This window comes from Pogoniulus pusillus, chromosome 4 (genome assembly GCF_015220805.1).
Source record: "Pogoniulus pusillus isolate bPogPus1 chromosome 4, bPogPus1.pri, whole genome shotgun sequence".
In the NCBI taxonomy this organism is placed as follows: Eukaryota; Metazoa; Chordata; class Aves; order Piciformes; family Lybiidae; genus Pogoniulus; species Pogoniulus pusillus.
The window spans coordinates 39,008,126-39,020,298 of NC_087267.1; the positions used below are offsets into that span (position 1 = coordinate 39,008,126).

Genomic DNA, 12,173 nt, shown 5'->3' on the forward strand with positions numbered 1-12,173 from the left:
GGGCTGCCCTCCCGCTCCACAGCACTCATCTCCGCTTCCACAGCCCCTCTTTTCCTCCCCGTTTCTACCCAGCCACCTTACACTCAACCCGGATTCCTCCCCGCCTGACAACAAAGGAGGCGTCCGGGCGGCCTCGGCGGTGACTCAGCGGCGGGCCCGCCCCCGGCCCGCCCCGCCGCTCCCCTGAGGCGAGGCCGGGCCGGCTCCGCGCGTGTGGCGCGGCCGCGCTGTCGGGCAGTCGGTCCGGCAGTCAGGCAGGGAGCGGGCGGCTGCTGGCCTCTCCGTCCCTCCTCCTGTTGGGTGCCTCGGGGTCTCCCTGCCCTCGTTCTCCCGCGCTGCCAGGCGGGGAAAGCCGCCCCGGCGAGGTACGTTTTGTGTCTGCTCACACAAAGGCGCGCCGCTGGAGGGGTGGGACGGGACAGCCCGGGGCGGCTGAGGGAAGGCGGCTCTCTCAGAGGGTGCCCTGCGTCAGGCGGGGGTGTCGCGCTGGCGCACCCCCTCTCCGAGCTGTCGGGGTGCCGATAGCGGGAAGGTTGTGTGGGGCGAGAGGCGGCGGCCCCACTGGCTCGTGGTGCTTCGTCCGGAGAGCCCCGTCTCTGCTTCGTGTACGGAAAGAAACCTGGGGTGGGTTAATCGTGGCTGCGCGAAAAGAGAACTCGGCGAGAGCCAAGCAGGAGGGTGCCCGGGGGGGGTGCGGAGTCGCGGGAACGCTGCCGGTCCTGCCAGCCGGGCGCCCGCGGACCCCCGCGGCCGAGCCAGGAGCTGCTTCACTGCGTTCCCCCCCGGCTTGCCGGGGCTGTGGGGCCGGTAGGCATCTAGCCATTGTACATGGGGCAACTTTTATTCTCTGGTGACTTTTGCTGAGGTTGGGGCACTCCCACGGCACGATAGGGTCCGTGGGGTGCAGCCTGGCGGGACCAGGGGCACGTGGTGTTGGATGGGAAGAAGAGGTGAAAAGCAAGTAAAACATATGTCCTATACATCCTACCCTCTAAAATCGTTAATCAGAGCAGCTGAACTTGTGGTGTGGACAGTGGATGTTCCCTTTAAAGTCCTTCTGAAGAAGTAAAAGCTGGGAGCACGGCCAGCTTGGAGGAGTTGTGCTGTTTCTGCGTCTCCATCCCTCCGTCCTGGTTCGGTCAGTTTCCAAGGGCCATGAGAGTCCAAATGTCCGCGTTTTCCAGTGCGTTGGATTGAAAGGTATTGCAGCTGGCCAGGGTAACTGTACAGATGAGTGTGTTTTAGGACTTCACAAGGAGAAAGGGTGCAGTGCAGGAGCTCTGTGGTGCTTAACTACTTGTGTACTTCTTCCCAGATTGGATTTTTTCGTAGTTTAATGAGTTGTGGCATATATTGATATTGTGCAAATGTGGTGTGAAACGCCTGGTTCTTCAAGTTCAGGGCAATGCTCGTGGCAAACTTGAAAGAGACAGGAACGTGAACTTTCTGGGTTGTGTTGAAAGTTTGCGTAGTCGGACAGAAACGCAACAAAATGAGGAAAAGATGCTTCAGTGTGAGCATAATGTAGTCTCCCTGTGTAGTTCGTGGAGGGAGTATTGTTGAATCACTCTTTGGGAGCAGTACTTTTCTGTCTTGTGGCACTTAGGAGCATGCACTAAGTCCTGTAGCCCCAGTGAAGATGTTTAACTTTCATTGACTTGGCAGAGAAATGGCAGCGTGGAAGAACTCTGTTAAAAACTGGAATGATTGCTTGTGAGTCTTGTAGGCAGTTTGACAGAGCATTTAAACTGGCCTTAGTCTCCCTGTGGTATGAGCAGGACGTTGAGACTCCCTTGCTTTATTAATGCTTGTTTTTCTGGCAGTATATGGGCAGGCAGCATGTCCTGTGAATGCGAGGGCTGCTTGCTTACTGTCAGCAATATTTGCTTAGGGACAATACACAGTTGTTTGCTGGGCTTTGTTTAAAAGAACCACAGATGCCCCATATCTCATAAAACAATGTCTTTATTGTATTAAAGCAACAGTGGGCCAATTTCGTGCTTGGTGTAGTTCCACTGATGTTTTCCTAGGGATGATTTTAGCAGGTGAAGTGTCGCTTCTGTTTTTCAGAGTCCAGAATGCTCACGAGTAATGTTGCTATTTTGCCTCCAACACTCAAGCATTGTTAATTAAAACGGTATACTGATGCTTCCCAATAGTAAGAGGTACAGGAGAGTCACCTCATCAGGTCCTTAAAACACTTCCCCATTTGCTTTCTTTTCTGCTTCTGATCTTAATATCTCTTAATTTACTTTCTGCCTTCTTTTTCAGTCTTAGCATCTTTTTTTTTCTCTTCACAATTAAGAAGTTTCTCTGAACATCAGCTCACCCCTGGGCTTTTAAAGGTTTTGAGACTGACTGTGTTGAGCCCTGCAGGACTGGTAAGTTAGGAGCTGTGTGGCAGCTGCAGTTGGGAAATCTTTCTCGCGCATGCACACGCCTCTTCTTTACAAGCTGGTTTGTGTGGTGGCTATGGTCAGAGCATTTGCTGAAGTGGCAGATTGTTTGACAGTCACACAGTAGAGCAGGCAGCAAAATGGCATGGGGGTGGGGGAGTCACTCAGTTTTTACATTATGCCGTACTTAGGACATTCAGCAGCCACTGCTTTTGAGGACACTCCTTCATAACATAAGTAAGGACAGGAAAATCATCTATGAATTGGAGCAGACAGAAAACTGGGAAAAGATTGAAGAAAATAGTCTTGTTTACTGGAGATGGGGAGAAGTGTGGAACTGTTTAACCAGTAATTTGCTTTAAGAGAGCTTTGGCTCCATGGAAGTTTTAAAAAATAAAGATTTTATTGAATAAAACTATGTTATCTTTATATGCAGTTAACACTATTCTGTATACGTGGCCAGGTCTGAGGCTTTTCTGGTACTGTGGTAATTTTAAGCAGAACAAGTTTCAGTGCTGAGCTTTGCAGAGTCTCTCCTGAGACTTTATCTGTTTCTGTATCTGACATCTTTCTGCTGTGCATCTCTGGATCTGTTTGCATCTCATATGTACACAGAAAGAGCGTGTCAGCCACAACTCACAGCTGATACTGTTCTGACACTAGCAAAAACATAAGCATCAGAGAGCACTGTTTAACTTTGGAGGGGAAAAAATGTGTGCTTATTACATCAATTCAGTGATTAGTCTAAAGTTTACTCTGGTTTGGCTAGACCTGATGTGTTCCTGAGTATCAACAGAAGTGTTGTTTAACTGCAGTTTAACATGATGTTGCAAAGAGCCTGCAACTCTTCTGCGTTTACTTGAAGAGCATGTAAGTTGTGTTTTGGTGTCTAATTCTAACATAAGAAAAAGGAAAGATGCAGCTGTAGAAGGGGAGTTGATCCTATGCTAACCTGAACACAGAATTGCAAATGTGGTAGGAAAAAAAAATGTTTAGGAGAAGAATAAATGATCTGGCTAGAACAATATTTCTCAGTGATACTTCCTCTTTCTATATCTTGCATGTTCTTGTCAGGCTTACCTCTGTGAGCTTCAGTTATATTATTCCTCTCAAAAGCACACTGAAGTGGGAAGGTGTGGGAAAGACACCTTCCGTTTGCAGATGAGAGGTAAAAGTACAAGTGAGTAAATAGAACTTGGAACTCTTGTTTCTTCCCCCTTTATGAACAAGCAGGAAAAGAGAAGCATAGCCCAAAAGGCACAATATGAAAGTTAGTTTGGTTACCTGACTGTGATGCAATTAGTGGTTGACTATCCTTCCACCACCAACATGCATGTTGGTCTTTGTTAGACTATGAAAAACAGAATGGCTTTGTAATTGTAAGTGTTAATTGTAAGTGTAATTGTAAGGTTAAAAGAAAACTCAACTCAGTAAGGGACATGACATTTTTCTTCTCCTTTATACCTGCCTGCTTTTACAGATAGGTCTCTGGGTGGATCTTTGGAGAGATAATTTCTTAGTTCATTGTAGAGTTGCATGTCAACAGGTGTCCACAAAAGGGAAGGGAAAGCTTTACAGAGCTATGAGGGTCATGGCAAGAGCAGAACTGCCTGCCTGTGACCCTAGCAGCTGGGTAAAATGATCTGGGTGCAGATCTGCACTCTGAAAGACCAGACTTGTGCTTGTGTTGTTTTTTTTTTAAAGGTATTTTCTGAAGGAGTGGCTGCTTTTAGTTTTGATATGCAAAGACACTCGTGTAGCTGCGGCTCTTGCTCAGCTGCCCTTCCTTTTCACGGTGTTGCTGCGAAGGGTCGTGTGTGTTGCATGATAGTGAGAAACTGTGTGGCAATTCTCTAGTGCCAGAAATCATACAGGGTTTATATGAGCAGGAAACACTGACATCTGCAAGAAAAGGAAGGATGTGGTCTTTTCTTCCCCGTTTTGTGTAACTCAAAAGCACCACAGGGTACCTGTTACCTCTGTGTTTCATTGCACTGGGACAACTGAATCATAGAATCAACCAGGGTGGAAGAGACCTCCAAGATCCAGTCCAACCAATCACCCAGGCCTATCCAATCAACTAGACCATGGCACTAAGTGACTCAGCCAGGCTTTTCTTGAACACCTCCAGGTGTTTAATGCATTTCCTTACAGCATGGCGTTTGGTGGTTGACTGTTGTATTGCAAAGCCTGCTGTAGGTTTTGTTTCAGTTTTGAAACATGCTTCAAGGAGGTTGAACTAGATGATTTCTGGAGGTCCCTTCCAACTCTTGCCATTCTGTGACATCATTTTGTCTTTTGGCCAACACTGCAGATTTTGTGCAGTGAAAAGCAGGAAACTTGCAGGTGGGAAAGAAGCACTTCCAAGTTGTGTTTATAAAAGAGTAAGACTCTGTCCACTGTCTGTATCATTGTTAAAATGATATTTGAATTTGGTAGTTCACTGATCTTTTTAGCCTGGCTCTGTAGCTGAAAGGCCAGGGGTTGTGGTGGTTTAGTGCAGTTTCCCTTCTACTATAGACCTAATTTGGTTTGGAGTTGAGTCTTCAGGAGGTCATCATCTTGCTTAGGTGGGACAAGGATCTTGGTTTCACGATAACAGGAGGAAGCACTAATATAATAACTTTTGCCTCATTTAGCTTTATTTATCCTAGAAGCAAAGCTCCTGTGTTTGCTTACATTTTAAACATTTCCCTGAAGGCCTGAAGTTGCCTTTTGTGCAAATAGACATTCTTCTTCAAAGAACAGCACCGTTTTGGAGGACCAGTGGGACAAATTCCTTTCTTGCAGATGAAATAGATTTCTAGAGTTTTACATTTATACTGCAGTTTCAGGCAGTGTATATGTTTACAGGATGCACTGTTCTGTCCTTTGGCAAATCTCAGCCTCTTTTACTGCTCCTCTTGTATGAGCTGCATTAGAGTCCTGTAGAGAACTGTATTTAGGATGACAAATCATGAAACATACTCTTGCTATAAGGGGTGCTTTAATGTTCTGGGCAGCAACCTCGTTGCTTGTTGTGGTGAGATGGGTCTAATTTTTTAACTTTGAACCCAGAAATGACTCACCTTTCCTTTAAGCTGGAGAGCTAAACTCTGCAAATGCTTCTGAAGGAGAAACTGCCCTTATGTCTGATTCTGGTAGAAGCAGTTCCTCTGCTTTGTAGTACAGTGTGTTTTATGGAGGGGAAACTGTCCTGACACTGCTTACCATTGTGTAGAGGGAAACCCCATATTAAGATGCTTTTACTTGCTTGTATGTTAAGAATCCTCTGTTATGCCTCGGGAGGACATTCAGTTCACCATGCTCGTGCCCACTGGTGCCAGCTAACTCACCAGATCCAGTGGTGTCTACTCTGAATGGGAACCAAACACAGCCAGTTCCAGGTATTTCCATAGTGATGGCATTCAGTGGGTCTTTCAGTGGATTGGTGAGAGGAGGAGGAGGATGATGATAGGAAATAATAGAACAATTATTTTCATTGCTTGCCTGTACAGTGAATGAGCATTCCTAAGACCTCATGTATATACACAAGCTTCTGTTCTGATGCTAATAATAAAACAGAGTTCACAGCTCAGAGTAGTCAAGACAATGTGGTGAGAAGTGGGTCAAGACCACTCGTGTGTGTATAACTGCGCTCCTAATCTAGGCCAGTGCCTGGGCTGGATGATTCTAAACAAGCTGAAAACATTTCGGTGGAGCTGGAGTTTATGCTGTTGGATGGGTGAAGTGCACCCCTTGCTGGGCAGAGCACTTAAAAATGGGGATCAGAATGATGGTCTTGAGTTGCTTTGCATGTTAATGTAACCAGAGAGTAAAAGCTTTACTGTTTAGTACCTCTGAGGAGCAAGGAGTTTAGTTTGAGCCAGAGGAAATGTTCTTCTTCCTAACAGGATGATCTGCTGAGCAGCCTCTCAAATATGTGCACTGCTCTTCTGTTTCAACTGAAATGTCTCTGCTCTTCAGTGTTGTTAGAGTTCCCTCTTCAGTGTCATTCACGTAAATACTACTTTCCAAGTATCCCCCTGCCTTGCTGCTATGGGTTGCCACAGTAGTTGAGCTCCTTGGTGCCCTTCAAGGAAGAGTGGGTGCCTGGGCTTACGCTGCAATGCAGTTTGAGCTTTGGCTGTTGTTAGAGGAAGAAAGCCTTTTTTTTGTCCAAAGCCACTGGGATTTGCTAGTTAATTTTTTGAGAGAATGTGGAGGAGCTGGATTTGGTTATGATAGTCTTGGCATAATAGACTGTCTTCAGACCTACTTGGTCTCTTCCTAATCCACTACCATGACTTCCAAAGTATCTCATCATATCCTCAAAGTTGTTGTGGCATTGCTAGCATGAGATGACTGCAGCCAGTGTCTGCCAGATAGAGGCTCTCAATTCTATGATGCTGAGGTTTTGGTCAGCTCAATCAGTGCTGTACTCAACTTTGCACCCAGAAAGATGTCCAGGTTTTATAATGCTATGCTAATGAAGATCCTGTTGTCTGATGTACCAAATTCTTGATTGCTGAAGCATCCCCATGTCAACTTCTAGTATTACATTTTTCTTCTAAGAGCCTGTTTTTCCTTTCTCAGAAATACTGAAGAAAAAAAGACTCTAGGTGCTGAAGAACAATTCCATCAACTGTGTTACTCTTCTGCGTTTTTTTCTGTATTGGTGAGAGGCTTTGTTTTAGTTCTTAATTCTTTTGACTGTTGTCATCTGGTAGCATATAGGAGGAAAGCTCTCTTTGTGATATTTGTTCGGTATGCTGAAAGGCAGGGGTTTAGAATGAACATAAAGGTAGAGGAGTGTGTGCTTTGAAAGGGCTTACCACTTCCAGCATTGACTGAAATCGAATTTAATGAAGAATCTTATCAAATTAGGCATAGCATGCAGTGATAAAATGGTGCTTCATTAAATGACTGCTCTAAGGGATCATTTAAACCCCTTTCTCCCATTTTCCTTTGAATCTTAATCTCGTTATAGCAAGTAACATCAAGACTGGTCGAATTCAGTATTCATGTTTGAGTTGGTGATGTCTTCATTTATTCTTTTTTTTAAGCTTTAAGATAAAAAGAAGCCTTAGCTGACTTCCTGTTCAAGTTTGATGCTTCACAAGGCTTGAGATTCATCTGTATTTTATCTCCAGAATCACACTTCAGTTTAGGCTTTTTTTTCTTTCTTCTTTTTAATTGGAAGCCGATTAATTGACTGCTAAAACAGGCACAGATGTAGTTAATGTACTTTTGAAGTGCAGATGTTCAGAGTACTACAAAGTTAGGCAAAGATTTGATTTAGAAACACCAGATTATACAGAATGTTGCAAATTATCAGAGATAACTCACTCCTGTAAAAGCAATGAAATAAGGAGCTCCCATTCCTACTGGATATTTTCCTCCAGGAAGAAAAATGGAAAAAAAATCTGTACTCTAAAATACTACCATTCTGTTGCTTTGAGGTTATTTTGGTTTGGGTTCTTTTCCTTTTTTTCCCCCCATACTGCCATAGTTGAGATGGTCTGAGCTCAGCTTACGGTATTACAGTTTACTAAATGGGAGGCTTAGAAGCCTGTTCTAGGAAGCAGTGTCCCTGAGGAGGGAAAGGCTGAAAATCCATTGATAAAAACGAGAATTATTCCTGTCAATTTGGTTAAACTAGGTAATTTCTGCATAGAATTTTATGGAGCTGCTGCAAAAATGTGTCAGGCTAAACAAATCCTTCCAGTATTTTAAAGGAAACAAATATGTATGATTATCCTCCTTTTTACAGATCGATAAACAAAGGCTGAACTGACTTGGCCTGCAGCTATAACCAGTTAGCGCAAGGATAGAATTTGAACTTGGGGCTTTGGACCAAGAGAAAAACCAAACAGGATGAAACACTGCAAACAGAAACATAATGAATAGGTAACATAAACACTGCATTTCAAGTATAAACTCACTATCACAGTATAGAAATCATCTCCTCCTAAAGGCCTTTAGGCAAGAAGACGGCTGAGAAAGCTGCTTCTTACTGAAATCGGGATCTGTTCAGACCATGATGCCAGTGTTGTGCATCTTGCACTGTCCCCGTTGAGCTTGTTGTTTCTGAGGAAATTCCTAAAGACAAATTTGACTTCAAATCAAATTTTCAGATGATGGCAGCTCAAATGAGGAGCACTAGCCAAAATAAACTTCATTTTGAAACGCTGCGACAAAATCATGCTAGAAATTTGCTTTACTTATCTCCCAGATAGATAATTGGTGTGAGTCACCCAAAAGCAGTTGCACTAAATATGGAAGTACAGCTGACTAAAAGACAAGTGATTGGCATCATTTTATGGGCTGTAACTAACTGCAGTTTCATTAAATTGCAGTTTCCCCTTTGTCCTGGTCAAATGTTGATTTTCACTAAAAATTGGGCAGAGCTTAGAACAAACATTTTCCTTTTTTTGCATTTGTGAAGTGCTCAGCATGACAAAGACCGTGGCCTTTCTTTATTTCAGTGGAAAGGATGATGCATCTTGCAGCACAATACTCTGAATTGCCTGCTGGAGGGGTGGTAAGCACTTCCCCCTGTTACTGCACCACTTCAGTCTTTGTGCATTTTAGAGTGTGGTCCTGTAGTAGGTTTGAGGTTCTCTACCCTCCAGCTTCTGCTTTTCTGGAAATGCTTTTGGAAGTAATTTGAATTAACCTCAACACTGAGTGCTTTCAGTCAGTGCCTTTGTGCCACTGAAGAAAACTAAGGGAGTTTTTAGTGGCATTTCTGTATAAGCGATTTGCAGACTTTCCTAATCATAATCTTCTGTTTTGAAACGCTAGTTTATAAAGCAAAACTAACTTGTCCTCCTTTTCTGGTCTTAAAAATATGTTGTTTACTGGATGCTGTTTGCATTGGATTCCTTTGCCTTAAGAGTCTTGTTTGCTCTGGTGCTTGTGATTGGGTCGGATGTGTGCTAGCTAGCACTTGAGCAATGGAAAGCCTACTGTAAATAAGTGATAGCGTGGGCTGGAGAATCAAAAGGACCTACAGTGAGCCTTGGTGCTCTTCAAAACAGTTTAAAATCTTTCCATAAACCAGTTGTTGAGTGAAGAGTAGATGAATTGAAGTTTAAAAGCTTGAATCACTAAAGTTTGGGACATCTAAAGCCTAGACTAGGCTATGCTTATAAATATCTGAAGGGTGAGTGTTGGGATGATGAAGCCAGGCTCTTCTCAGTGATGTCCTGTGATAGGACAAGGGGCAGTGGGTGCAAGCTGGAGCATAGGTAGTTTCATGTGAACATAAGGGAAAAGTTTTTCTCTGTGAGGGTGACAGAAATCTGGAACAGGTTGCCCAGAGAGGTCATGGAGTCTCCTTTTCTGGAGACACTCAAAACCTGCCTGGATGCATTCCTGTGTGACCTACTCTAGGTGATCCTGCTCTGGCAGGGTGTTTGTACTGGATGATTTTTAAAGGGTCCTTCCAACCCCTAACATTCTGTGGTTTAGGTGTTACTCCCCTTTTATTAAGGACTTCAAAGCAGTCCTTTGCCTAGGGTTAGTAATTGAATCTAGGGGTTTGAAGTATATGAAGTATTGGTATGAGTACAAACCTACTAAATGCAGGGTGGTCAGTTTAAATGATCAGGTTTTTTCTATTGTCTTCCTCTCAGCTCTAACAATTTAGCTTTTACTGAGAATTGTGGTGGGTTTTTTTTTTCCTGATGTGCTTATCTTCCACATCTCTTTTATGGGAGGCTTAAATTTACAGTGCTCTCCCCTTTGCCTGAATAGCTTAAGAATATGGCTTTTTTTAATCTGGAACCAGCTATTTTCAAGCTGAAAACCTGGTCGTGCAAGTTAAATGCCTTTGGCTGTAATTTGGCTAAGGTGTGCACATATGTTTGCACTAACTAACAATGAGCTGCTCTGCAGCTGTTACTCGTGGTGACACCAGGCCTTTTCTCCTCCCAGCTCTGTTCTGGACTCTATGGATTGCTTTTCAGAGGTGTGAAGGGTAAAGCACAGGGTGAAGCTCTTTGGCTCAGTAGGAGCATGTAGGTATCTTCCAGAGCTAGGTGTTAAGGCTAGACTGCAGCTGGGTCCGTGGCTGATTCTGCTCTAAGCATGAACAAAATAAGCAAGAGAAGTAAAGACGAAGTAGACAGTAACTGGAAAGACTTTCAGCAGTAGGAGATGAACTCAACTGAATAACTGGCCTAGGATTAAACTAGATTTATTCTCATTGCAGCAGGATTAGACCTTGTTATATCCCATATTAGACCTTGTATATATCCCATATAAGGTGATTTGTTAGAGGTTAGTTTCTCTTTCTTTTTTTCTAAGTAAAAGATGCTTTTGGCTACATTGTCAGTCATTGAAGTTTGTAAATTGAGTGAAAATGGTTCTTGCAAGAATATGAAATTTTAATCACGCTTATCACAACAGTGGTGTGTTTTTCCCTAATAGAAGAGATCCTTGTACTTAAAAGTGGAATAGTTTGGGCTTTGGGGGCTTTTATTTTAGGGTTTTTTTTTTAGTTGTTTAGTTATTTTAGTTTTTCAGTTAGCAACAGAACAAGGGGACACAGCCTCAAGTTGTGCTGGGAGTTATAGGCTTGATATTAGAAGGAAGCTCTTCACAGAGAGTGATTTGCCACTGGAATGGGCTGCCCAGGAAGGTGGTGGAGTCGCTGTCCCTGGAGGTGTTGAAGAGAAGACTGGATGAGGCACTTAGTGCCATGGTCTAGTTGATTGGACAGGGCTGGGTGCTAGGTTGGACTGGATGATCTTGGAGGTCTCTTCCAACCTGGTTGATTCTATGATTTTATTTTCACTGAAGTGCACCACAGAAGCCAGACGTATCACAAGACTCTTTCAGAGGAAATGCAAACAGGTGGGTATGTTACAGTTGAGCTTTTAATCTTTTTAACATTTGATAAATTTTGGCCTGATCTCTCAGGGAAGAAAATGGGTCAGATTGTGGTATTGCACAGGAAAGAAAGATGAAATGAACTAGCAAACCCAGAAATATATTGCTGTTTGTTTGAGGTTTTTTTAAATATATGTTTGCACCCTGTATGTTTCTGCTGCAAACTGAAGCTGTAGGCTTTCTATCTGACCTGCACAAGGATTTACACAAATCTTCCACACCAGCATCTCAAGCTTGAACTCCTCTGTGCTGTGTAACTAAATCACTGATGTCAGTCCAGGTTCTCCAGTTTGGCCTTTTGTAAATCTTAGTTTTGTTTTCCTGAAAACTCATTTCCTGTTGTTTCAAATTCTTAGAGCTTAGCTTTGGTTCTTGGTCGTTGTTGTGTGTGTTTTGGGTTTTTTTGTTTGTTTGTTTGTTTTCCCTAACAAAAAGTGCTTCCAAGGGTTGTTATTTGTGACTGTTTTCTAAGAGCAGCAGAATGAGCCTTTTCAGAGCCTGGACTTCTGGCTGGAGTTTTTCATTACTCAGCCACTGGTGTACACGAGATTTAGGGGTTCTTTGTAACTTGGAGGCTTCAAACACTTTAAAGATTTGGCTGAAACCAGCCAAAACTTATGAGGAGATGCATGGGTGCACACTTAAATTATCATACAATACATCTAGTAAGGTCACTTAACTAAAACACCTGGCCTGATCCTATATTTGCTTCTTGATTATAAAAGTCTCTCTCTGGGTATGCTCTTCGCAGTTTAGCTCTCTGTGGTGACTCTTGTAGCCCAGTTCTTGCAGTCTGGTTTTGCTAGAGCCATACTAATTTAGCTGAGATTTGGTAATCAGAGTGGTGCCCTAGATTATTTCTGCTTTGTGTCTCAAAGCTTTACAGCATGTTTGCTACCA

General features: G+C 43.4%; 1 protein-coding gene across 2 annotated transcripts in view; it reads left to right on the forward strand.

The window, feature by feature from the left end:
- Positions 1-202: 202 nt before the first annotated feature.
- Positions 203-12,173, forward strand: part of FAM107B (family with sequence similarity 107 member B) — a 71,763-nt gene continuing 59,792 nt past the window's right edge. Inside the window, exon 1 of one of the 2 annotated variants that reach the window (XM_064142605.1) lies at positions 203-365. The gene's annotated coding sequence lies outside the window, so the exon portion shown is untranslated. Of the gene's footprint in view, positions 366-2,294; positions 2,382-12,173 lie in introns of those variants that run through there. The other variant, XM_064142604.1, reaches the window with a different exon arrangement.